This window comes from Humulus lupulus, chromosome 8 (genome assembly GCF_963169125.1).
Source record: "Humulus lupulus chromosome 8, drHumLupu1.1, whole genome shotgun sequence".
NCBI classification, from domain to species: Eukaryota; Viridiplantae; Streptophyta; class Magnoliopsida; order Rosales; family Cannabaceae; genus Humulus; species Humulus lupulus.
In genome coordinates, this window is record NC_084800.1 from 139542728 (window position 1) to 139570036 (window position 27309).

At 45.2% G+C, this 27309-nt stretch overlaps 1 non-coding gene across 1 annotated transcript; it reads left to right on the forward strand.

Moving 5' to 3' along the window:
* Window positions 1–3474: 3474 nt before the first annotated feature.
* LOC133798843 (small nucleolar RNA R71) lies at window positions 3475–3581 on the forward strand. Its single transcript, XR_009876060.1, has one exon. It is a non-coding gene; the product is annotated as a small nucleolar RNA R71 (small nucleolar RNA).
* Window positions 3582–27309: the final 23728 nt, after the last annotated feature.

A 27309-nucleotide genomic window follows, 5' to 3' on the forward strand; every position in this document is an offset into this window, starting at 1 on the left:
ATTTAGTGTAAATCAATCTAATGAAATAACAAATAAATCAATGAACATTATTTATAAGGAAAAACATAATATTTTTGTTCTAAGCATGGATGTGTACAATTTAATGACACATCTTACGCAAAGAATATTATGTTTTTGCACTAATGAAGAACAAAGTGTAAATATATGCTAACAATCCAAAATACATGATATTTAAGATGAAAGAAGATATTTAAAGAAGAAAATTCCATAAACTTTGTTGCACAAAATGGGAAATCAACATACAAAATAAATACTATCTAGTTACAAATTGTTTCATCATCACCTTAATAATCTTAAAAAGATTAGAAACTCATAACTAGAGTAGCAAATACAAACTAAAAATTACAAACATAAATAGGAAAATTTGGAGGATGAACCCCCAAATTTTTCCTCTAAAAATACATAGAAAATACCCAAAAAGAAGAAGAAGATGAAGAGAATAGAGATGTTTTGAAATGTGTAGAGTTTTTGGTATGGTAACCTCCTCTAAAATTGGACACCCTAAATGGTCTTCAAAACAACCTATTTATAGCAAAAAATGAGGTATTAAAATAATCAATTTAAATTAATTAAATTGATTAAATTAATTTAATTAATTATAATATGGTAAATAGGGGTAAAATATAGGGTGTAATAATGATGTTTTGGGGTAAAATGTGTAGAAAGTAAGGTAAAAAGTGGTATTTTTAGACATAAGGGGACAATGGTGCTTTTGGACAATTTATGGGCTCAAGACAATTGGCAAGGAGGCTGCTTGGACCGTGTAGGCTGGCTGGGTGCATGTGTTCAGGCGGCTGGTTATGTGCACTGGCGTGGGCTGGGTGCATCAGGGAGGAGGCTGACTACTGAAGTGGGTGCATCAGGGAGGAGGTGTGTTGAACGTGAGGTTGCTTGCTGGGAAGGAGAAATTGGGCTTGGGCCCGTGGCTTGATCATGGCATTTTTAAAAATGCCATTTCTCTTCTTTCTTTTCCTTAAAAATGTCAATTTTCCTTTATTTTTCTTGCTTTTTCAAGAGCAAAAATTGCAACAAATTCTCTACAAAAATCAACATAAATTAAATTAAAAACTAAATATTTCCAATAATAAAATATACAATAAAAGTTCCATGAAAATATTAATTAAAATTTAATTTACTTAAACACTTAAGCTCAAAATTGCATCTTTTTACTCATAATTTAACAATATTAATTTTAAATAATTAACTACAACATTTTACAACAAAATAACTATAAAAACACACAAAAATATATAAAATAAAAATAAGACTAATAAATTCAAAATTACTTAAAAACTTAATAAATCAAATAAAAACTCAAGAATTAAGCAACAATTAGCACGTAAAAAGTGGTAAAAAAATTCTATTTTGTAGAGTTATCACACCCCCAAACTTAATATTTTGCTAGTCCTCGAGCAAAAGAAAAATTAAATACATACATTTTTTTTTTATTGGTGATGTCAAATGTTTAACTCAAAAATTACAATAGTTCAAAGAAAATCACAAATAAAAGTAAAGCTTATGTAATTAATTTGAAAAGTTAAAATTGTTTTCAAAATAGATACTTAACATATAAACACAAAAATATCAAATCATCATGTGAACATTTAAACAAGCTTATGCAAACAAAAATAAATTAAATCTCAAGAGATAATCAAGCAAATTCTAAGATTTTTCAATTTTTTTTTGTTTAGAGATTTAAAGAATTTAATGTTTAAATAAACTTTATCAAAATATCACAAATTCGAATAGAATAGAAAAGTAACGTATTATGAAATATATATATATATATATATATTTAAACAAAACTAACTTAAAAATTAAAAATAAAGCTTAATAATTATTTATATTTTTTTTAAGAACTAAGAACAATTTCAATCATAATTCTTATCATTAGAAAATGAAAATCACCAATATATATATTTTTTTTCAAACAAAACAAAGAAAATATATTTTTTTAATTTTATAACAAATGAAAAACACATAAAAACAAAAAGAAAAACAAATAATTTTTTATTTTTTTTTGATTTTTTACAACAAATGAAAAACATGCATAAAGACAAAGAAAAACACATACACAATACCCCCAAACTTAAATGAAAACATTGTCCTCAATGTTTAATAAAATAGAAAAGATTAAGAACTACTCCCTTTGAGGTATGCTTCATTGATTTGGCTACTTTGTTTTCTTCTCTTCTTTTCTTTGTGGGCAAGAAGTTTCCTTCAAGCTTTTTGAAAAACATGAAACAAAAAACACACAACTAAAAGTGAAATATAAAATGAAACATTAAAGTATGGGTTGCCTCCCACAAAGCGCTTTAGTTTATAGTCTTTAGCTCGACTATAATTTTTTTTTAACCTATACCCAATCGATGGTTTAGAATTTCATTTGTAGGGTGATTTATGAATTTGATGCAAATGTCATAAATAATAATTGATAACATCACACCTACAAGAAAGTTAGAAATATGCAATTTTAATGGAATATCAATAAAATACGAAAATTGCATATCTATATTAGGCTCCTTTTCATTTAGAGTAAATATACAAATTTGTTCAATTATGGGCTCTTGAGATATAATTATATCTTTTTCATTTTCCTCATGAACCTCGAAAATTATTTCATCCAACTCTTTTGTTTCATCAGGGGGTTTGATGCATATTACAAGTTCTTCAACTACTTCATTCTCTTTTTCATTTTCAATTTGACTATTTGGATTGGGAATGGGTTGGTTGGGATAAACTTGTTTTTCCAACTCTATAACAGTTGCAAGTTGTCCTACTATTGCTTCAATTTTTGAGATTGACTGAGATTGAGCTAGTATGATTTGGTAGGTTGATTGCATAAACTGTTGTAGGGTATCCTCTAAAGATGAGCTCGTTTCTTGTTCAATGGGATATGATAGGTCGGATTGGGCATGACTTGGATTAGGTATGTTGAATTCATGCTCTATTGGAGACTGGGTATGACTCCATGAAAAGTTCGGATGGTTTCTCCAATTTGGATTGTAGGTGGAAGAAAATGGGCTATCATTTGGTTTCCCATAAGAATGAAGAGCATTGACCTCCTCAGAAAAGGCTTCTTGGTAGGAAGGACATGATTGGGCATTATGGCAAGGACTAGAACATATAGAAAAAACATCTTTTCTTGGTTGAATTGGAGAGTTTATAGTTTGGCTTATGGCTAAAGCTTCTACTTTTCTCGCTAATTTGTCTAAGGATGTTCTTAAGTCTAATTCTTCTTTTACTTCATACCTTCCTCCTCTTTTTGGTGAATTAGTTGACCTAGGATCAAAATAATTCCATTGTTGTGAATTGACAGATAAATCTTCAAGGGCGTCCCACGCCTCTTGTCCTTGAAATTTTAAAATTTTTCCAGTATGCATAGATTGAATCATTTGACGATTAGAGGGAGTCAAACCATCATAAAAATATTTTACAAGTCTCCATTTTTCAAAACCATGATGAGGACATTTTAATAATAAATCTTTAAATCTTTCCCAACATTCATAAAACTCTTCATTATCTTTTTGAAAAAACTCGGAGATTTCTCTCCTTAGACTATCAGTTTTAGACATAGGAAAAAAATTCAGTAAGAATTTATTATAAAGTTGATCCCATGTAGTTATAGACCCTGTGGGAAGGGAATTTAACCAAGCTTTTGATTTGTCTTTTAATGAAAAAGGAAACAATCTTAGTTTGACCGACTCATCAGAAATTTTTTGAAATTTAAATGTTGAGCAAATTTCTAAGAAATCTTTGACATGCATATAAGGATCCTCTCTATCTAATCCATAAAAAGATGGAAACAATTGAATGATTGCTGGTTTAAGCTCAAAATGAGTAGCAGAAGTTGTAGGTAAAACAATGCATGAAGGAGCATTAGATGAAATAGGTGCAAAATATTCAAGCAAAGTTTTTCTAGGCACAGCATTTTCATCAACAATATTAGCAATAGGTTCCGTGATGCTCAAATTTTTACTAACACTTTCAATTTCAAACAAAGATAAACGTCTTTTTACTAATCGTTTTTTAGAGTTACGTTCCCAAAGATGCATACAATTTTCACAACACAAGGCAACAAGGATAATCTCAAACAAGCAATTTTCTGATGTGGAAGATCAGTTAAAACCGCAACCACAGAGCATACTTAGAATTTTTAGAGATTTCACAACAATATAATTCTTATGGTTTATTTGTCCCCAGGCCTATTTGATTCCACTTACTCGCGCACTACTAACAACTCCCCGAGGTTAATTAGTAGAGGCGGATTGAGAATTTTGTTCAAATTTCCTTTAAGCAAAAATTGCTTATGGTGAAAGGACAAGATTTAGGTTTCTTTTTTTTTTTTTTCAAGTATTTTTCACAATATTACACTAAAATATAATAGAAGACAAAGAAAAATAAGGCAAAAATTAAATAAGACTAAAATTTAGGCAAAAGTAGGGAGGCATAACATGCCATCAACCATACAAAATTAAGGTAAAAACTAGGAGGCACAAGTGCCATCAACTCAAACATCAGATAGAGGACTAGGAGGCAAAATTGCCATCAACTAGCTAGGAGGCAAAATTGCCATCAACTAGTAACTTGCGGAAATTAAATAAAATAAAAATTACAACAAGATAAATAAAGAAAATTACAACAAATGTTAGGAGGCACAAGTGCCGTCAACTAACAAAGATATAAAAGAAATAAAATTATAACAAAATTAGGAGGCACAAGTGCCATCAACTAAAATATAAGATAGAAGACTAGGAGGCAAAATTGCCATCAACTAGTTGTTGACGCGATTCTTCGCCAACAGGTAATTAAGAAAAGAAGAGAAATGGATTAGTGCTTAGGTTGAACCAAAACAGATAAATGATCTTAGAAAATGAAATGGTGACTCAAAATACATTTTTTAAGTGGTTCAAAGGTTAAAATCCTTCTACTCCACTAGTCAGTATTATTGCTATATACTGGGTATTTGATTACAGGGTATTTCTTACAATCGAGAATCCAACCTCTATTAACTCCCAAGGTCTCCATATTTATAGGAGAGGGCACCTTGGAGTTGGTAAGAAGGTCATCCCGTGACTTTCTTACCTATCATGTCAACTCTGTGACATTCATGATTAATTCCTAAACCTGACACATTAGTGTGGTCAAATCAATAGGTAAGGGGATAATGGGCCGCACGGCCCAACCCAATCGTGGGTGTCTGAATATGCACATTCCTGCTGCGTGTCCGAGAAGTCAGGGGTGTATCAGACACGTGATGTCTGATATATGCACGTTTACCTTGCGTGGTTGACTTTATAAAAGGTCGCAGCCTCCGACTCCAGCTCGTACCACGAGCTGGATGCTTACCTCGACTTGCGGCCTTCAGAGTCCAGACTCAGTCCTTGAGAAATCTTGGCAAACCCTTAGGTTACCCCGAGCTAAGGAGGCAGTACCTGATGATGGCAGCTCCGGTCTTGGAGACGTCCACGTGGTAGTCACGATTAGGCCGTATCTCAGCTCGCTAATCAGCCCGTGGGAAAATCAGGGCGTACATCTGCCCCCCAAGCCTCTGCTCGTGGTACACGACGTCGTGTAGGGCCACAGTAGGGGCTTTTAGGCTTCCCTACAAACTCTTCATATTCCACACTCTACGCAGGCGCCGAAGACGTGGAACATCGTGGTTGGTGACGGTACGTCTTCCGAGAACCGCATTTAATGGCCTAGCCTATGCCTAGCCGTCGTTTCATATTTCGAGTGGAGGGCCTTGGATCCCACATCAAGGCAATCCAACGACCCTCTTCACGTGACCCTTCACGCATATAAAAAGGGGTGGCCACCCTACGCATGGGCCACCCGTTCATTTGAAATTTTTTAGATTTCCTTTTCTTCTCTCTTCATCTTCAAGAGACAAAAACCCTTTTCTTCCCGACCGCCATTCCTAACATTCAAGAAGTTCAGGCGCAAAGACTCCTTCGAAGCATTGGAACCGACTGCTCCGATGAAGCCCCAACCTAGTCGATATCCTCATCCACTTCCCAGCCAAACACTCTGTAAGTCTCCTGACTGTGCATGTTTCGAAATTATTTTTTACTGTAGCTCAGGTAAATATTTACTGTAGCCACATGCAAGGGTTTGCTGGGTTTTGTGGGAATGAAGGGTGAAAGCCTTTTAGGTTAGGGTATCTTTGCAATAGAAAACCGTTTAGGAGCATGGTTTACAGGATGCATTTTCTGGGGAAAATTTCTGGGTAGGATTTTTTTGGGATATTAGTTCAAAATATCCAGTATTTTGGGTGCAAAACCGGGTAGCTTAGGGGACACGCTTCACAGGCGGTTTTGCCTTTCATGCCTATTGGAACTTTCCCTCCGAGGCAAAATTCTAACCTGACCCTCCTGACACATGAATTTCGAGTAATTGAGGATTTGTTGGGAGCATAGGTGCGTGTTCTTATAACCGCGTGGTCTCACACTCCACGAGCTGGGCTTACCTCAGCTCGTGTCAAGGAAACAAATTGTTCTCCATTTTTAAGTCTCCTTCTAAAATTTCTTCTTTTTGTTCGTTAGGCAATCAGATGGGACCAAAGAAGACCGCTCCCAAGAAGCTTGTAGGCAGCTCGTCCTCCCGTCAGGACAAAGAAAAGGAGGTGATGGCCGAATCTCCCATCCCCAACTTCGGGCCAGTGGTGGAACAGGAGCTCGAGGTGGCTTCTAACGTGTTCTTTCAGGCGGAGAGGATCGTCTCAAAGATTACCGACCAGACGAAGATCAACAAAGTATTCCTCTCCCACAACATCGGGCTGGGGAGAGCATCGGTGATAGCCCGACCTCCCGCAGAGGGCGAGCGGAGCTGCGCGCCGCTTGACGAGGCATTCGCGGCCTGGAGCGACGAGCATTTCAAGGCGGGGGCCTTCCTCCCGTTGGATCAGTATTTTGCTGACTTCCTCAATTACGTGAAGTTGGCCCCATTCCAGCTCCCCCCCAACTCTTATCGGCTGTTGGCGGGGTTAAGGTACTTATTCTTGAAACAAGAGTAAGAGGTCCCCACTCCTGCAGATATTTTGTACTTTTTATGCCTCAAGGCCAGCCCAGACCAGTGGGGGTGAGGCGACGGGTTTTATTACTTAACTCGGTTCCGTAACATGGCAGCGGTCATCGAGCTGCCTAGTCACCCCAACGACTTCAAAGATCAATTCTTTATGTCGACGGGGTTCCGGAACTGCGAGCTCCACTACTTCAATCGTCCTCATAAGTGCTTTTCAACCTTAGCTCGTAAGTTAAGTATCATTTAGCTCCTCTTGTCTCCCTTTCTGACTTAGATTAATCCTGCAGCTATCTTCGCGAGGATAGAGAAATCTGTGACCCTCGGGGCCCAGTACGAGAGACTGGCGGGCTTGCCCCCCAGCGAGAAGGATTACCGCGTGCTCGTAACAGACGAGACGATGGTGGCCTGTAAGCTGATCTTCCCAAATCAGACTCTGAACCTAAGGAGGCCCCGGGCGCTTCCCCCATCTCGCGATACCAAGCCTACCATCGTGGAGGAGGCCGTGGGGGACGAAGATGAGGAGGACGAGGTTCCCCTCGTGAGGAACAGGAAGCGGGCGCTGGAGGTCGCCCAGAGAACGGACGAGTAGAGGATCTGGTCCGGAGCAGCCGCGGGTCCTTCTGGCCAAGGTAACCCCTACATGTTTAGGAATTTAGATAGGGCCATTGACGACCCCCGTCTAGCTAGGTTCAATCCCAGACAGCTCGTCCAACATCATCGAAGTGATCCGGACCTGGATACAACCCTGCTCAACTGTGTCGACCAGCTCGTGCTGGATTACCAAGATAGCCGACCTAGGGGTACCGTAGTCGTAGATAACACCTTAGCCTTTAGGTCGATCTTATTTGAGGAGTATGGGACCAACCTTCGGTCATGGCCATCACTCCGGAGGGGTGCTGTAGCTCCGGGGCTTAGGCAATATGTAGAAGAATCTAGCCCGGAACCAGAGTCGGATCCAGAACTTGCACCAGCTCGGGAAATAATCGACTTAGATTCTCCCGCAGGAGCTCCGGGGTCGATGGTCGTAACCATAGGTTCTTCTTCTAGCTCGAGGGGTAGGATCCCTTTAAATATATATATACTTGAATTTCTCCTTTTCCCCCTTTGTTTTTGAATGGCTGTTAATTCTTGTACTAACCATGTCTTTGTTTTGACAGAAGAGATGTCTCAGCCCGATGGGAGTCTGCGAGCTGCGTTCGCCGGGGGGAACCCCTCAGCCGGGGCCTCTGGGCCAAAAATGAAGAAGCTTCGGACGTCGAAAAAAGCCGCCGGAACCCCAACTAAGTCTCCTGCAAAGGAGAAGGAGCAGCCCCCAGCCAGCCAGGTCGTGGGAACTATTCCTTCGGCTGCTGGGGGGAGCAATATGCCCCCACCCCCTCCACGAGCTCTGGCCCTCGTCTGGGACACAGGGGCGGAGCCCAGGACTTCGGCCATTTCAACCTCCGAGGTGTGCATCCCAGTTGATCCCCAGGACCTGAAGAAGATTACAGAGGCCTTCAGGGGAACGGTGTATGAGTTGGCGAACTAAGTCGTCAGCCACATCTATAAGTTCAACGAGAAGGAGCTCAGGGCCATCGAGACCAGGAGCCCGGTAGGCATGATGGAGTCTTCACTTGGCATGGCCCTAACGGTAAGCTAAAATCAACTTGTTATGGTTTTTGACTATCATGCCTTGCCTTGTTTTTCCCTTCTCTTCCTTTTTTTTAAGGCATGTGTCTCTCCATTTTTGCAAGGGGCCGTTGCCCTTCACCGGAGCATCGCCAGGACCAAGGCTCAGCTCGAGGAGATGAGGAGCGAGCACTAGGCGGTGGTGGCCAGCCACCAGACCTCCTTGCAGACGACTACGGACGCTCTGGCGGCCGCGCAGGCCGAGCTGAAAGAGACTCGCCCCAAGCTTCAAGAGCTCGAGACCTCCCTCGCCACTACGTGGGCAGACCTAGATACCGTGAAGGTGGAGGCCAAGGCCGCCCTGGCGGCCGAGCGGGCAACTTCAGACGCCGCCATGGAAGACATGTTCTACCATTGCTGGGCCTATAACCAGGACGCCAAATTCTCCTTCCTGGCAGCGGCCGTCTGGGAGCCCTTGCTGGAGAAGTTCAAAGCTCGCCTCGATAAAGAAGCGCCCTCCGAGGCCGGGGAAGGCTCCGGCGCAGCTGAGCAGGGCGAGACGGCGACCTCCAAGGGGCCAACTGGCGGAGCTTAGGGTCTTCCTCTTTCGTGCCCTTTTCATGAATATTTTTAAATTTTTCTGTGTAACTTCTGCATGAGGTTCTTACACCTCAAGACAATTTAACTATCAATTTTATTTTTACTTGATTTACTGCCCTTTGCCTCTACGCATTTTAGTTACTATTTTGAAAAACTTAGTTCGAGTTAATGTTTATCAATATCTCGAGCTCTTTAGGAAGAACAATGATCAGTAGATTTAAATTAACTTCTAAGTTTTGTGACCTGGTTATATCCAGGAACTTAATTTGAAAACTTAGTTCGTGTTAATTTTTATCAATATCTCGAGCTCTTTAAGAAGAACAACGAACAATAGATTTAAATCAACTTCTAAGTTTTGTGACTTGGTTATATCTAGGAACTTAATTTGAAAACTTAGTTCGTGTTAGTTTTTATCAATATCTCGAGCTCCTTAAGAAGAACAACGATCAATAGATTTAAATCAACTTCTAAGTTTTGTGACCTGGTTATATCCAGGAACTTAATTTGAAAACTTAGTTCGTGTTAATTTTTATCAATATCTCGAGCTCTTTAAGAAGAACAACGATCAATAAATTTAAATCAACTTCTAAGTTTTGTGACCTGGTTATATCCAGGAACTTAATTTGAAAACTTAGTTCGTGTCAATTTTTATCAATATCTTGAGCTCTTTAAGAAGAACAATGATCAATAGATTTAAATCAACTTCTAAGTTTTGTGACCTGGTTATATCTAGGAACTTAATTTGAAAACTTAGTTCGTGTTAATTTTTATCAATATCTCGAGCTCTTTAAGAAGAACAACGATCAATAGATTTAAATCAACTTCTAAGTTTTGTGACCTGGTTATATCCAGGAACTTAATTTGAAAACTTAGTTCGTGTTAATTTTTATCAATATCTCGAGCTCTTTAAGAAGAATAACGATCAATAGATTTAAATCAACTTCTAAGTTTTGTGACCTGGTTATATCCAGGAACTTAATTTGAAAACTTAGTTCATGTTAATTTTTATCAATATCTCGAGCTCTTTAAGAAGAACAATGATCAATAGATTTAAATCAACTTCTAAGTTTTGTGACTTGGTTATATCCAGGAACTTAATTTGAAAACTTAGTTCGTGTTAATTTTTATCAATATCTCGAGCTCTTTAAGAAGAACAACGATCAATCAATATTAATCGACTTCTAAGTTTTCTGACCTGGTTATATCCAGGACAGGACTTAGTTCGCATTAATCCTTACCAATATCTCGCGTTTTTTAAGAAAAACAACGATCAATTGATATGAATCAACTTCTAAGTCATTAAGGCGACCTGGTTATATCCAGGTACCATATGCCCCCCAAGTAACTGGGAAAGGGTCTTTCGTGGTTACTTTAGATTACACTTGAAAACATGTACAAATATAAACAAAAAGTTGATTCTCATTGCTTAATACATAAAAAATGGCCTTTTAGGCCTTACAAGTGAATCATTGATAATATCTCTTCAAATGGATGGCGTTCCAAGCCCGTGGGACTACCCCTCCATCAAGCTGAGCTAACTTATAAGTTCCCTCCTTAATGACCTCGATGACTTGATATGGTCCTTCCCAGTTCGGTCCCAAGACTCTGTCTTTGGGGTCCTTACTGGCCAAGAAAACTCTTCTGAGGACCAGGTCTCCAATGTTAAAGGCACGATTTTTGACTTTTGAGTTGAAATAGCGAGTGATCTTCTGCTGATAATGTGCGAGCTGGAGCTGCGAATCTTCTCGTCTTTCATCAACCAAGTCTAAAGAAGTGTGAAGTAGCTCGTGGTTGCAATCCTGGTCGTATGACTGGAACCTATGCGAAAGTACCTTAATTTCCATGGGGAGGACTGCTTCACTCCCAAAGGTCAGGGAGAAAGGAGTATGACCCGTAGGAGTTCAATGCGAGGTCCGGTATGCCCATAGGACCTGGGGGAGCTGTTCTGGCCAGACCCCCTTCGCTTCATCTAGTCTCTTCTTGAGGCTCGCCTTGAGAGTCTTGTTGACAGCCTCGACCTGGACGTTCGCCTGAGGATAGGCCACGGAGGAGAAACTTTTCACAATTCCGTGCCTTTCACAAAATTCGGTGAACAGCTCACTGTCGAACTAAGTTCCATTGTCGGAAACGATCTTCTTGGGCAGCCCATATCGACAGATAATGTTCTTAACCACGAAGTCAAGGACTTTTTTGGAAGTTATCGTTGCCAGAGGTTCTGCCTCGGCCCACTTTGTAAAGTAGTCGATGGCCACCACGGCGTAACGGACCCCGCCTTTTCCAGTAGGGAGGGCGCCAACCAAGTCGATCCCCCAAACTGCAAACGGCCATGGGGAAGAGATCATATTCAGCTCGACTGGGGGAGCTCGGGCAACTATGGCGAATCGCTGGCACTTGTCACACTTCTTCACGTATGAGATCGAGTCCTTGGACAGAGTTGGCCAGTAATAACCTTGCCTCAGGACCTTTAAGGCCAAGCTTTGCCCCCCAGTGTGATCTCCGCAAAAACCCTCATGCACTTCCTGTAGAATGGCCTTTGCTTCGCCTGGAATAACACATCGCAGGAGAGGTAGGGAGTGCCCACGTCGGTATAACACTCCATCTACTATAGTGTACCTGGGAGCTTGATACAGAACTCGTCGCGCATCGTTACGCCCTTCAGGTAGCTTTCCCTCGACGAGATATTCAAGGATGGGAGTCATCCAGGTCGGCCTGGCGTCGATCATCTCGACCTCCGCCCTGGCTTCCTCTATACTTGGTTTCTCCAAGAATTCTACCGGCACTAACCCCAAGGTTTCCGTCTCCCCAGAGGTGACGAGCTTGGCGAAAGCGTCTGCGTTAGCGTTCTGTTCCCGAGGTATCTGCTCGATCGAGCCTCGCCCAAATGCGGACAGCTCAACTTTTACCTTTGCTAGGTAGGCAGCCATCTTGGGTCACCGTGCTTGATATTCGCCCAGAACCTGGTTTACCATGAGCTGGGAGTCACTGAAGCACTGGACGGAGCTCGCCTTCAGCTCCTGGGCTATCCTCAGCCCGGCCAGCAAAGCTTCGTACTCGGCCTCGTTGTTGGAGGCCTTGAATCCGAACCTCAGCGCCGAGTGGAATCTATGTCCTTCAGGGGATATCAAAATGATTCCAGCTCCGGAGCCGTTCTCGTTGGATGAACCATCCACGAATATCCTCCACGACGCCTGGGCCGAGGTGACCTGGGGTGAGTCTTCTGCAGGATCATCCCGGAATCCTGTGCACTTGGCTACAAAATCGGCCAGGGCCTGACTCTTTATAGCAGTTCGCGGAGTGTACAGAATCTCGAACTGGCTGAGCTCGATTGCCCACTTTAACAAGCGTCCTGATGCTTCAGGTTTTTGCAAAACTTGCCTTAAAGGCTGATCGGTCATGACGTGTACTGAGTAGGACTGGAAGTACGACCTGAGCTTTTGTGAGGCCGTGATAAGGCAGAACGCCAACTTCTCCATCAACAGGTACCGGGATTCAGCCCCGAGAAGTCTCTTGCTGATGTAGTAGACTGGCTTTTGAATCCGGTCTTCTTCCCGGACCAATACGGCACTGGCTGCATCCTCCGTGATAGCCAGGTAGAGAAAAAGAGGCTCTCCTGCTTTTGGTTTGGATAGTACGGGTGGCTCGGCCAGATGTGCTTTCAGGTCGAGGAAAGTGCTTTCGCACTTTTCTGTCCACTCGAACTTCTTATTTCCTCGGAGCAGGTTGTAGAACGGCAAACACTTATCGGTGGACCTAGAAATAAACCGATTGAGGGCTGCCACTCTTCCTGTCAGGCCTTGGACATCTTTTCGCGACCTGGGTGAGGGAAGCTCGAGCAACGATCTGATCTTGTAGGGGTTTGCCTCGATTCCTTGGGTATTGACGATGAAACCCAGGAATTTTCCCGATGCGACTCCAAAAGTGCACTTCTGTGGATTTAGCCTCATGCCATACTCCCGTAGTATCTTGAAGCATTCCCCAGGTCATAAACATGGTTATCGGCAGTCTTTGACTTGACTAGCATGTCGTCAACGTACACTTCAATGTTTTTTCCGATCTGGGCTGCGAACATTCTATTCACCAACCTTTGATACGTAGCTCCGACGTTCTTCAGCCCGAAGGGCATGACCTTGTAACAATAAACGTTAGTCGGGGTCATGAAACTGGTGTGCTCCTGGTCCGCCGGATTCATGGCGATCTGATTGTAGCCTGAGTACGTGTCCATAAAGGACATGAGCTCGTGCCCCGCCATGGCATCCACCAACTGGTCAATCCTTGGCAATGGAAAACAATCCTTGGGGCAGGCTTTATTCAGGTCGGAGAAGTCTATGTAGGTCCACCATTTCCCATTGGGCTTCGGGACCAGCACGGGGTTGGCGACCCAGATTGGAAACTTGGCTTCACGGATAAAGCCGCATTTTTTGACTCGGGCTACCTCTTCCTCTAAGGCTTCAGCCCGGGTTGTTCCTAGGCGTCTCTGCTTCTGGGACTTCGCAGGAACACTTTTATCCAGATGAAGTGTGTGCATGATGACACTCGGGTTGATTCCAATCATGTCCTCGTGTGACCACGCAAACACATCTAGGTTATCCCGCAGAAATCTGATCAGCTTTGCCTTCCTCTCGCTGCAGAGGTTTTTTCTGAGCTTGACCATCCGTGACGGGTTCTGCGGATCAATGTTTACTTCCTCGAGCTCCTCAATAGCTTGGAGCTCGGATCTGTCCTCGCCTATTCGGGGGTCAATATCCTCACTTAAGACGATATTTTCCCCTTTGGCGCCTTGAGGTTTTTCAATCTCAGGACCAGACAAAGGGTCTCGAGATTCCTCTTCACTACTTTGGATGGCCATTGCCAGCTGCCCGGGTTTCGATTTTCCCTTCATGGAAATGCTGTAGCATTCCCTGGTAGCGAGCTGATCACCACGGATAGTGCATATTCCTGTGGAAGTAGGGAATTTCATCGCGAGGTGGAGGATGGAGGTGACGGCCTCAAAAGCTATGAGCGTAGGTTGTCCCAAAATTGCGTTGTATGCAGCGGAGCAGTCGATGACCACGAACTCGAGGAGTTTCGAGACTGTCCGAGGTCCTTCTCCCAGGGTGATCGCCAGCTCGATCGTCCCTATGGCTGCCGATCCTTCTCCCAAAAAACCATACAACATCATGGAGGTCGCCTTAAGCTCGGCGACAGTCAAGCCCATCTTCTCTAATGTGGACCGGAATAGGAGATTCACCGAGCTCCCATTGTCGATCAGCACCCTCCTAACCCTCCGATTAGCGAGCTGAACTGCTACGACCAGAGGGTCATTGTGCGGGAATTGGACATGGCCCGTATCATCTTCTGTAAAAATGATCGGTTGCTTCTCCAATCGCTGTTGCTTTGGTAGGCGCTGCTCCGGGACGAACTCTTCTCCATTGTGCGCCTTAAGTTCATTCACGTACCTCTTCTGGGCACCCCTGCTCATGCCAGCCACATGCGGACCTCCAGAGATGGTGGATATCTCCCCTCCTACAACGGGATGGGGAACGTCCTGATCTACCCGAGACCCAGGCTGACTGGCCGGGACTTCCAGAGCATGTCGACTTGCCGGAACCCTGTTCCGTGCGTACTGAGCCAAGGGGCCGGCTCGGATGAGAGTCTCGATCTCATCTTTCAGATGCCTACAATCATCAGTATTGTGGCCAACATCGTTATGAAAACGGCAAAACTTGGAGGCGTCTCTCTTCCCCTTTTGGTGCTTCAACGGCTCCGGCCTCTTCCAGGGGAGGCGAGTAGAGTTAGCTAGGAAGATATTCTCCCTAGACTGGGTGAGCTCTGTGTAAGTCGCGTAGACGGGCTTGAACTTGTCTACAGACTTATTCTTCTTTTGGCCGTGCTGGCTGCCTTCACCATTCCCCTTTCTTTTGCCTCCATCGAGCTAGTTGTTCTGTGTGACATTTTGGGTCGTTGCCACGACCTCCATCCCCACTCCAGTGGGTTGATCAGGGACCTAGCTGGTTCCTGCAGCTGAGGCTTCGGCTTCCTCCAAGTTGATCCATTCCTGGGCCCTGTTGAGGAATTAGTTAACCGAGCTGACTCCCTTTCTCTGTATATCTTTCCAGAGATCCCCTCCGACGAGGATTCTAGTTCTCATGGCCATGAGCTTGGAGCTATCATCCGCGTCTCTGGCCCAAGCAGCGATGTTCGCAAACCTGCTCAGGTAGGCCTTCAGAGTTTTGCCTGGGCTGCTGCCTCACGTTAGCCAGAGAGTCAGCTTGGACGCGGGCAGCCTGGGAGGCTCGGAATGCCCTTTTGAAGTCAACCGAGAAAGTTTTCCAGGAGCTGATTGACTATCTTTTTCCTTGCTTGAACCACTGCCTGGCTGGTCTAGTCAGTGTGGAAGGGAATATCAAGCATCTCAGCTCGGGGCCAATGTTGTGGGCCATCATCAGGGTGTTAAACATCCCTAGGTGATCCGACGGGTCTCCGTCTCCATTGAACTTAGACAGGTGCGGCATACAGAAACCAGGTGGGTAAGCCGTTGCTGCTATGCTGGGGGCGAAGAGCTCCATCTCGTCCCCTGAATCATACTCATCTTTCTTTTTCTCTGACAGGAGCTTCCTCATCAGCTCCTCCATCTGGGCCAGGCGCTCGAGGGTTTGGTCCTGGTGTCCTTGGTTATTCTGGGGCTGTTCAACAGCTCCGAATCCATTGTACATATTTGGCGGGTTATTGCCCCTCCTATCTTGAGATAGGTTATTTGGGGCATTCCCGCCGTTACGTACTTCGGACAGGGCTCCCCCTGAGCGAGCATGGTTGTCTCCTCTTGCTGGCTCCCCTCTATGAGAGTTAAGGCGATCTCGTAGGTCGCCCCCCTGGGTGGCTTGTGGACTTTGTGCCGAGCTCAGGTGCTGGCGCAGGTCTCCGCCAAAGAGGTCACTCCGGCGACTGTCGGTCCAGTAGCTCCTGTTAGATAGGCTCGGAGTTCGCCTTTGGTGGTGAGGATCTGGGCTTTCCCTCGGCGCCCTGCTATGTCGGGGAGGTCCGGCTGATGGCAGGCCTCTCCTACTACTTCCATAGGCCGGAATATCTTGGACGGGCCGAGGAGGAGATGGATATCTGATCGGAGATGGGGGATGCTTGACCGGAGAGGCGATCCTAGTTCTGTCAGGACAGATAAAATTAGGTAGGGGCCTCTCGGCCCTGCCAACCTGCGGGTCCCGCGCTTGGCGGTCTGAATAAGGCGCAGGACGGCTGTTGGGGACGGGCTGATGCTGTGAGCCCTCCCCGGACCTCCTGCTGGAATTTTCCCGAGCTCTCCTGGGCGCGCTCGAGGCTGGTTGGGAGCTAGGAGTCGAAGTTCTGACCGAACGGCTGTACTGCTGTTGTTCGGCCCTAGGCATTCCATCGAAGTTTGCCTCTCAACGGTGCGACGAGGGAGTGGAGTTAGCTGTCGGAAGTCTGTCCGAGCGGCTATGCTTGGACCGGTTACCCAGGCAAGACTTAGGAGCCTCGCCTTGCCTCTCTCCGACGTTAGCGTCGATTGTGAGAGGGGGTAGTCGGGCCATCACATCCTTGATCTGCTGGTTAGCTATTGCTAGCTGGCTCCTCAGCTGAGCATTCTCCATCTCCACCGCAGTGTAATAACACGGGTTCGGATTAGGTGGCCGGGGCGCCGAACTTCCAGTGTCGTCTTGGCCCGCCAGCTGCTTGCCGAGCCGCTGTTGGACTTCAGGAATTTGTTCACCAGGGATGGTAGTATGATGAGCCTTCTGCCCATCATGCTGTTTCATCTCGTTACTGTGCCTGGATCGAGTAGTCACCATAGTTGGATTGTGACAGCACTAATCGAACTTGCTCTTAATGAAAGCACCAAACTGTTGACGCGGTTCTTCGCCAACAGGTAATTAAGAAAAGAAGAGAAATGGATTAGTGCTTAGGTTGAACCGAAACAGATAAATGATCTTAGAAAATGAAATGGTGACTCAAAATACGTTTTTTAAGTGGTTCAAAGGTTAAAATCCTTCTACTCCACTAGTCAGTATTATTGCTATATACTGGGTATTTGATTACAGGGTATTTCTTACAATCGAGAATCCAACCTCTATTAACTCCCAAGGTCTCCATATTTATAGGAGAGGGCACCTGGGAGTTGGTAAGAAGGTCATCCCGTGACCTTCTTACCTATCATGTCAACTCTGTGACATTCATGATTAATTCCTAAACCTGACACATTAGTGTGGTCAAATCAATAGGTAAAGGGATAATGGGCCGCACGGCCTAACCCAATCGTGGGTGTCTGAATACGCACGTTCCTGCTGCGTGTCCGAGAAGTCAGGGGTGTATCAGACACGTGATGTTTGATATATGCACGTTTTCCTTGCGTGGTTGACTTTATAAAAGGTCGCAGCCTCCGACTCCAGCTCGTACCACGAGCTGGATGCTTACCTCGACCTGCAGCCTTCAGAGTCCAGACTCAGTCCTTGAGCAATCTTGGCAAACCCTTAGGTTACCTCGAGCTAAGGAGGTAGGACCTGATGATGGCAGCTCCGGTCTTGGAGACGTCCACGTGGTAGTCACGATTATGCCGTATCTCAGCTCGCTAATCAGCCTGTGGGAAAATCAGGGCGTACACTAGTAACTTGCAAAAATAAAATAAAATAAAAACCACAACAATATAAATAAAGAAAATTACAACAAAATTAGGAGGCACAAGTGCCATCAACTATAAAACTAAAAGGATAGATAGGAGGCACAAGTGCCGTCAACTTAAAAAAAAAATACAATAAATATAAATATATAAGTAAGTTATTTTATGGGTGGTAGAACCGTCCCAAATTTTCTTTTTACTTTTTTTTTAGATTTTATAGATATATATTTTTTTTAGTTTTTTTTTTTAAGTTCAAAAAATTAAAATAACTAGTAGAAGAATTCACTAACCTTGAGATAAATTTCGTTTATTTTCTTTTGCAACTCCCCGGCAACGGCGCCAAAAACTTGATAGACCCAAAATGGGTATGTTTTAAATATTTATACTCTCAAGCGCACGAATCGTTCATATAGAATAGTGATCGTGTAAGCAAGGGTGTCGAACCCAAAGGAGTTGTCTAAAATCGAAAAGAGAAAACTATTTTAAATCAAAAGTAATAAATTCTAACCTAGCTCCAAAGATTGATGAGATTTTTGTATAATAAAAATAAAATAAAAGATAATAATAAAGATATTAAAGATAATATATATAACATAAATTAATTATTGTAAACAAGATGGTAAAATAAGATTATTAAGGATTAGAATCCACAAAATATAAGTTCAATAATATTTATAAGTATATTGATTCCCAAGTTTTAGTGATAGTTAAAATAATTCAAACTATCATTTTCCAAATAGATTTATAATTTTAAGCACAAATTACTTCTAAAAAGATAGGATTTTTTCTTCACTTTTCAAAATTATAATTTCAAAGCATTTAGTGTAAATCAATCTAATGAAATAACAAATAAATCAATGAACATTATTTATAAGGCAAAACATAATATTTTTGTTCTAAGCATGGATGTGTACAATTTAATGACACATCTTACACAAAGAATATTATGTTTTTGCACTAATGAAGAACAAAGTGTAAATATATGCTAACAATCCAAAATACATGATATTTAAGATGAAAGAAGATATTTGAAGAAGAAAATTCCATAAACTTTGTTGCACAAAATGGGAAATCAACATACAAAATAAATACTATCTAGTTACAAATTGTTTCATCATCACCCTAATAATCTTAAAAAGATTAGAAACTCATAACTAGAATAGCAAATACAAACTAAAAATTACAAACATAAATAGGAAAATTTGGAGGATGAACCCCCAAAATTTTCCTCTAAAAATAAATAGAAAATACCCAAAAAGAAGAAGAAGATGAAGAGAATAGAGAGGTTTTGAAATGTGTAGAGTTTTTGGTATGGTAACATCCTCTAAAATTGGACACCCTAAGTGGTCTTCAAAACTCCCCATTTATAGCCAAAAATGAGGTATTAAAATAATCAATTTAAATTAATTAAATTGATTAAATTAATTTAATTAATTATAATATGGTAAATAGGAGTAAAATATAGGGTGTAATAATGATGTTTTTGGGTAAAATGTGTAGAAAGTGAGGTAAAAAGTGGTATTTTTAGACATAAGGGGACAATGGTACTTTTGGACAATTTATGGGCTCAAGACAATTGGCAAGGAGGCTGCTTGGACTGTGTAGGCTGGCTGGGTGCATCAGGGAGGAGGCTGACTACTGAAGTGGGTGCATCAGGGAGGAGGTGTGTTGAACGTGAGGTTGCTTGTTGGGAAGGAGAAATTGGGCTTGGGCCCGTGGCTTGATCATGGAATTTTTAAAAATGCCATTTCCCTTCTTTCTTTTCCTTAAAAATGTCAATTTTCCTTTATTTTTCTTGCTTTTTCAAGAGCAAAAATTGCAACAAATTCTCTACAAAAATCAACATAAATTAAATTAAAACTAAATATTTCCAATAATAAAATATACAATAAAAGTTCCATGAAAATATTAATTAAAATTTAATTTACTTAAACACTTAAGCTCAAAATTGCATCTTTTTACTCATAATTTAACAATATTAATTTTAAATAATTAACTACAACATTTTACAACAAAATAACTATAAAACACACAAAAATATATAAAATAAAAATAAGACTACTAAATTCAAAATTACTTAAAAACTTAATAAATCAATTAAAAACTCAAGAATTAAGCAACAATTAGCACATAGAAAGTGGTAAAATAACTATATTTTGTAGAGTTATCACTGCACGATCTTGGACCATCCGATGGGGGATTTTCTATCCGCTAGATCAGAGACCAGGATTTGGGTCTCTATAAATACTCCTCAGACATTCATTTGAAACTTTTACACTCTCGAGCCATTATAAGAACTGAGGATCTGTTTATGTCCAATCTCACCGACAACATCTTTCACCGCTTGCTCACTCTGCGCCGTCGCCTTTTTCCAACAGTTCCAGTGTCTGTACCTCCGCCTGAGCGCACGTCCTGGGCCTGTCCTATCGACGAGTTGCTGAACTGCCTTCACCAGTTCAAGAATGAGATTCTGCCATCTTTATCGTTGGACAACCACCATCTTTCACGGCCAACTATTCACAGTAAGTCTTTTTGTCCTTCCTCTTGGTAAATAAATGAACGTAGGCTGTCTTTTTGTTCATATGCTTAGGCTGCTAGAACTTGCTTATGCTTAGGAATAGTGCTAGGAAGGCCGCCTGGTCCGGGTTGCTCCGGGTCCGGATGCTTCCTGGACAGACGGTGGAGCCTATTTTTGGTTCCTGATCTGGGTCTCGTGGTTCTCTGGTGAACCCGGACCTGATCCGGAGGGGACTCTAAGCAGTCCGTAGGAGGCCCCCCGTACCTTAACCGACTTTCTTGGGTTTTTGTATTGACTGCTTGGTTTTTTTTTCTTTGCTCCCAGATCATCAGTCATGACATCGGGCATCACCCTTCATTCGGAGGAGGAAGTGAACAGGGCCCTCTTCGCCCTCCTCAGGTCTTGGACCCCCAAAGGCAATAGATGGGAGATGGATACGGTGCCGAATCTGTTCCGGAACTACCGGATGATGTACATCCTGGAGAAGCGCCTAGGCATAGAGTCCACTCCCAGACTCTTCCACAATCGCTTGGCCAAGATAGAGGAGTGGGCGCATACTTTCGTGGAAGAGTTTGGGGCGTAGAACGCCGGCCACATCAGTGCGGGCGCCACACTCCCATTTCACGACTACTTCATGCAGTTCCTAACATACGTGGGAATCGCACCCTTCCAGCTTCTGCCTCAAGCCTACCAACTGCTTGTGGGATGGCGTGTCTTTTGCACCGTGAAGGAGATCGCGGAGCCGACCCCCGCGGAAATCTTGTACTTCTTCAAGATGGAACCGCAGGTCAATGCCAAGGACAAGACCTTGGATGGCTTCTATAGGCTGAAGTCGCGAGGTAGCTATCCTGCTCCCACAAGCTCCTGGAAGCATCCCCCGGACGTTCGGCATTACTGGTTTATGACGTCCGGGTTCCTCGTGGAGAAGAACCCCACGCTGCTACTGAATTCCAGCGAGTGGGTAAGTGCTTCCCTGACCCTTAGCTGGACAGTTTCTCTTTTTCTTTTCCTCTTCTTTTTTTCTTATTTTTCATCATGTTACTTTGGGTGGCAGGACCTTTTGCAGAGACTCCTCTCACCCAGTTCATCTTGGACCGGAAGAGGTTTTACTCTGGGCTGAGCGCAGAAGACCTGGACATAGGAGGCTACGTCAATACGGACAACCTCCGACTGGTCAGGATGCTCGCGGCCCACCAGACTATTGTCGTCCTGAGCCTTCGGGGAATTCAATGATAGAAGAATGCCACCGTAAGGGAGCAGCTGGCCCTGGAGCACATCGCGGAAGTGGAGGCTGCGACACGAGCGGACGCGACTAATCGGAAGAGGGACTTGGCCCAGACAGAGGCGGCCGCGTCAGAGGAGTCGGAAGCTTTCTTCGAGGAGGCCCTGCCGAACATGGGTACCCCCGGGGCTAGCGTATCAGGGCGAGCTAACTCACCTTTTATCTTAACTTATGCTCCCCAAGTTGGGGACTTAGCTAGGGATAGGCTAGCACTTCGAGGCCCTGCATTCAGGGCTGACGGGGAGATGAGACCTTCGTCTCCCGTTCCCGTAGGCTCGGAAGTTCTCATGTTTTTGTCCGGGTTCCTTCAGTACGAGAATTTCTTGAACCTGGATGACATGGGGGATCGAGTCTACTTTTTTACGCTAGATGAGTTGAGTCACGCCCGGGGCTTAGATGAGGGTTCGTCCCGGGTCACTCTTAGTATTGACGTCTATTTTCTTGTTTAATCATACTAACTCTTTTTCATTTGAGTTTGTTTTAGGAGACTCCAACATGTCTACCCCCGTGGACGAGATGAGGCAACTCCTCGATGCTTGGGCCGCGAGGGTGGCCAAATTCGCGGCAAAAAAGGCTGCCAAGAAAAAATCAAAGGCGCCGGGCCCAGACCCTTCCCGCAACAAGGAGACGCCAGGGGTGGATGCTCGACCCGACGAGGGTGCAATTTTCGCGGTCCCTGTCACGGCCATGGGCCTGCCCGCCGTCCCCGGCCTTGCCCAACCCACGGTGATCGATCTGGAGCCGGAACTCGCGGTAAGCCAGAGTTCCGGGAAGAGGGCCTTGGACTTGGGCGCGACGAAGGCTGAGACTGGGAACAAGAGGCCCCGGATGAGGCGGGCTGGCTCAGCCGGTGAGTCACACTGGGAGAGCCGCCTCGCCGCGAAGGTGATTCTCGCATTACCGGCCCTCCCTATACATCCGGCACTACCCGAGGAGGGGGGAGCCGTCTTGCAGGACGAGCAGTCCCAGCTCATTTCCCAGACATGGGAGAGTGGCCGGGAAAGGAGAGATGAGACGTACAAGGCCCTGATGATTCGTCATCAGGTTGAGTTCGCTGAGCGCCCGGCTGCTTTTAGCGTCCCTCAGCCGATCGTGGATCGGCCAGCCGCCGAGACGGGCTTTCGCCCTAAGCTGGGGCAGGACACGACCCCTTTTGCGGCAGACTTGTTGGACCAGGTGGGGAACACCATGTCCAACCTCCAACTCAAATGGTATGCCACCATCGCCAATCCGGACATGCTGTTCATCTCCCAGGCCCTCTGCCATCAGGCCACTGCTGTAAGTTTGCTTCGTGTTTCTTTCCTTCCCCCTTTTTATTTGTTTGTAAGGATTCTTCTAACTTTGCTTTGTTCCAGGACGCTCTGCTGTCCCATCGGAATGCTGACCTGGTGGCCGAGGCGGCCATGAAGATGGAGACGCCCCAGTTGGAGTTGGAGGTGGCCGTGAATCAAAGGGAGGCCGCCAAGGAGGCTCTGCCCAGGGAGACGGCCCAGGCTAGGGAGACCTTGAACAAAGCGGTTGCTCAGGTCGACGCAGACCGCGCAAAGTTCGACCGAGTCAAGGCCGGGCTTGGAGAGGTCTTGTCCCAGAAGGAAACCGAGGCTAACGAGAAGGCGGCCCTTTTGGAGGCGGCTGTGGCTCAGTTCGTCCGGGACGGGGAGAAGATCCAAAGCTTGGAGGCAAGGGTCCGTGAGCTGGACGACTCTCTTCGTGAAGAGATGATGGCGCATGAGGAGGCTCGCCATGGAAAGGAGCGGGCAGACGACTTGCTGCACGTCACCTTTAAGGATGCCATCTACATGGCTTGGCACAAGGATAAAAGCATGACCCTCCTGATCTTTCCCGACCCAGACTCGAAGAGGGCTGAATTCGAGGCCAAGGAGAAGGAAGACGCGGAGCTTTTGGAGGATGAAGCCTAGGCTCGGATTTTCACCTCGCCTTTTTTGTCTTTTTATTTTTTTTATTTTGTAATAACTTTTTCGGACGCATACGCGTCCAAGACAATTTTTATTGCTTCCTCTAGTTTATGTAATTTCCGTTATCCCTTATAAATTTTATTTTATCACCGTGCATGACTGATTCTGAGGGTTTGGTCCCGGTTCCAACGGCTTGGACTAGACTAATCCTGACTTTAGCTTGTCAAATTGTCTCAATCCTACCCGCCTGATTTTTAACTTCGAAAACCTGATGGCCTGGGTCAATGAGGTTCAGATAGCTTGCCACGAAACCTGGTTCCCTTACTCTACCAGTCGCGGACCACGACCTTGCCCTAGGGCATCCCGGATGCATTATACCCCCAGACATCGTTCGTCCAGGGTGGGACCAGCCTGAGGCTTGGTCCTCTTAATTTATACCCCTGTACATCATTCGTCCGGGGCGGGACCATCCTGAGGCTTGGTCCACTTAATTTACACCCTTGGCCATCGTTCGTTTGGGATGGGACCAGCCTGAGACTTAGTCCTCTTAATTTATAGCCCCGGACATCGTTCGTCCGGGGTGGGACCAGCCTGAGGCTTGGTCCTCTTAATTTATACCCCCGGACATCGTTCGTCCGGGGCGGGACCAGCCTGAGGCTTGGTCCACTTAATTTACACCCCGACCATCGTTCGTCCGGGGTGGGACCAGCCTGAGGCTTGGTCCTCTTAATTTATACCCCCGGGCATCGTTCGTCCGGGGTGGGACTAGCCTGAGGCTTGGTCCCATGGGGTTTGTATCCCCCGGGCATTGTCGGTCCGGGCCGAGACTAGCCTGAGGCTTGCGCCCCGCCTGGTATTTGTTCATACCCGGGATACCCCCCACAAGTGAGCGGAGACTGGTCTGCGGTCACTTGAGTAAAATTTTCATTGATTGATAACATTTCTTTATGGCATTTTTCACACGCCATTTTTATTATTCAAGGGATCGCCCTGAGGCATACATTATTTACAACGAAAATACAAAATTGGAACACGTTCTCCTGACTACTGATAATATTTACGGAGATGTTCTGCGTTCCAGGCTCTTGGGACTTCCGAGCCATCGAGCCGCTTTAAGCGGTACGTCTCGGGGCACACTTCATGTTGGATCTCGTACGACCCTTCCCAATTCGGGCCCATAACCCCTACTCCCAGATCTTGAGTAGCAGGGAAGACTCTTCGTAGGACTAAGTTGCCGGTTCCAAACCTTCGACATTTTACTTTTGAGTTGAAATGCCGTGCGATCTTGCCTTGGTACATCTTCAGCTACACTTGTGACTCCTCCCGGATCTCCTCGATGAGATCTAGTGATTCCTGGAGTAAAGCGTGGTTCTGGGCGAGATCATACGTGTCTCTTCGGTGAGATGGGATGGTCGTTTTGATGGGGATGACAGCTTCGTAGCCATAGACCATGGAGTAAGGAGTGTGCCCGGTGGATGTCCTCTCGGTGGTCCGGTAAGCCCACAACACGTGGGGCAGCTCTTCGGGCCATTTTCTCTTGCAGGCCTGGAGTTTTTTCTTTAGTGTCCCTTTCAAGATTTTGTTGACGGCTTCCGCCTGCCCGTTTGCTTGGGACCTGGCAACTGCGGAGAAGCTCTTGATGATGCCATGTCTCTCACAAAAATCTGTGAAGTGGATGCTGTCAAACTGCTTCCCGTTATCGGATACAATTTTGTAGGGGAGGCCGTATCGACACACTATATTGTTGATGATGAAATCTAGGGCATTCTTCGAAGTGATTGCGTTCATGGGCTCCGCTTCAACCCACTTGGTATAGTAGTCGACGGCCACGATAGTGTATTTCACTCTGCCTTTCCCGGTCGGGAGCGATCCTACCAGATTGATCCCCCACACCGCGAAAGGCTAGGGGTTAGTCATTAAGGTTATCTCTGTCGGTGGGGCCCGCGGGACCTTCACGTATCTTTGGCACTATTCGCACTTGCGGATGTAGTCGATACAGTCTTTCTTCATGGTCGCCCAGAAATATCCTTGGCGCAGGATCTTTTTGGACAGAGTGGGTCCGGCTGTATGATCTACGCAAAAGCCTTCGTGCATGATGGCGCTTAGTTCTGTCTCGGACACAAACCTGAGGTAAGGCATGGACAACCCCCAGCGATAGAGTTTTTCGTCCATCATGACATATCTATGGACCTAGTACTGAAGCTTCTTGGCCGCGGCCCTGTCTGCTGGCACCTCACCGGTTGTCAGATAGCGGATAAATGGTCCCATCCAAGATGTGGAGTGGTCAATGGCGTTGACCGCGGGGGCTCAGATGCTTGGGATGGGGAGATGGTTAATGGGGACTAGTCCGGCCAGTTCTGCTTCGGCGTCGGTAGCCAGCTTTGCTAGTGTGTCCGCGAACACATTTGCTCTCTGGGGATCTGGCGGATGGAGTGCTTTTTGAACACCTGCAGCATCTCTCTCATCTGAGTCACATAAGTTGCCATTCTCTCTCCTTTGGTTTGATTTTCCCCCGAGACTTGCCTGACGACCAGCTGGGAATTGCTGTAGATTTCCAGGTTCGTGGCCCCTACTTCCCTGGCCAGGCGTAGCCCGGCCAACACGGCTTTGTGCTCAGCTTCGTTGTTCGATGCCTTGAACTGGAAACGCAGGGCATTTTGCAACTGGTGTCCCTGGGGTGATACCAAGATGATCCCAGCCCCGGCCCCATTCTCATTCGAGGCCCCGTCCATGAACACCTTCCATACGGGTGTCGCGGGGGCCGCAGGATCGTCCCCTAGGGATATCCCAGAGCACTCCACGATGAAGATGGCTAGGGCTTGCCCCTTGATGGAGACCCTAGGAATGTAGGCTATATCAAACTGACTTAGTTCCATGGCCCACTTTAGAAGTCTTCCTGACGACTCAGGCTTCTGTAACACTTGCCACAGGGGGTGGTTGGTCAGGACTTTTATGGCGTGGACGTGGAAGTAAGGCCGGTGTTTTCGGGACGCCATCAGCAGGCAAAAAGTCAGCTTTTTAATTAACGGATATCGAGACTCAGTGCCCAATAATCATTTACTCACGTAGTATACCGGGAGCTGGGTCCTTTCCTCCTCCTGTACCAATGTGATCGCGTGCTCGGTCAATCCCAGATAGAAATACAGAGGCTCCCCATCCACTGGCTTTGCCCGGATTGACGCTTGGGCTAGGTGCTCTTTCAGCTTTCAAAATGCTTCTTCGCATTTGAATGACCATTCGAACCGTTGGCTTCCTCGAAGGACGTTGAACAACGGGATGCACTTTTCCGTCGCTTTGGAGACGAAACGACTTAAGGCCGCTATCCGCCCGGTCAGACTTTGTATGTCCTTATGCTTATGGGGAGAGGGCATATAAACTAGTACCTTGATCTTATCCGAATTGGCTTCTATTCCTCGGAAGCTCACTATGAAGCCCAGGAACTTCCCGGAGGCCACGCCGAAAGTGCATTTCTTGGGATTCAGCTTCATCCCGTACTTTCGAATGACTGCGAAAGCTTCGACCAGGTCGTCCGAATGCTTCCCAGATGTCTTGGATGTGACTAGCATATCATCGATATAGACTTCCATGTTTTTCCCCAGCTGGGCCCGGCACATTCGATTGACGAGCCTTTGATAGGTTGCCCCGACATTTTTCAGCCCGAAGGGCATGATGATGTAGCAGTATATCCCATGTCGGTTTGGACGTTGGTGTGTTCCTG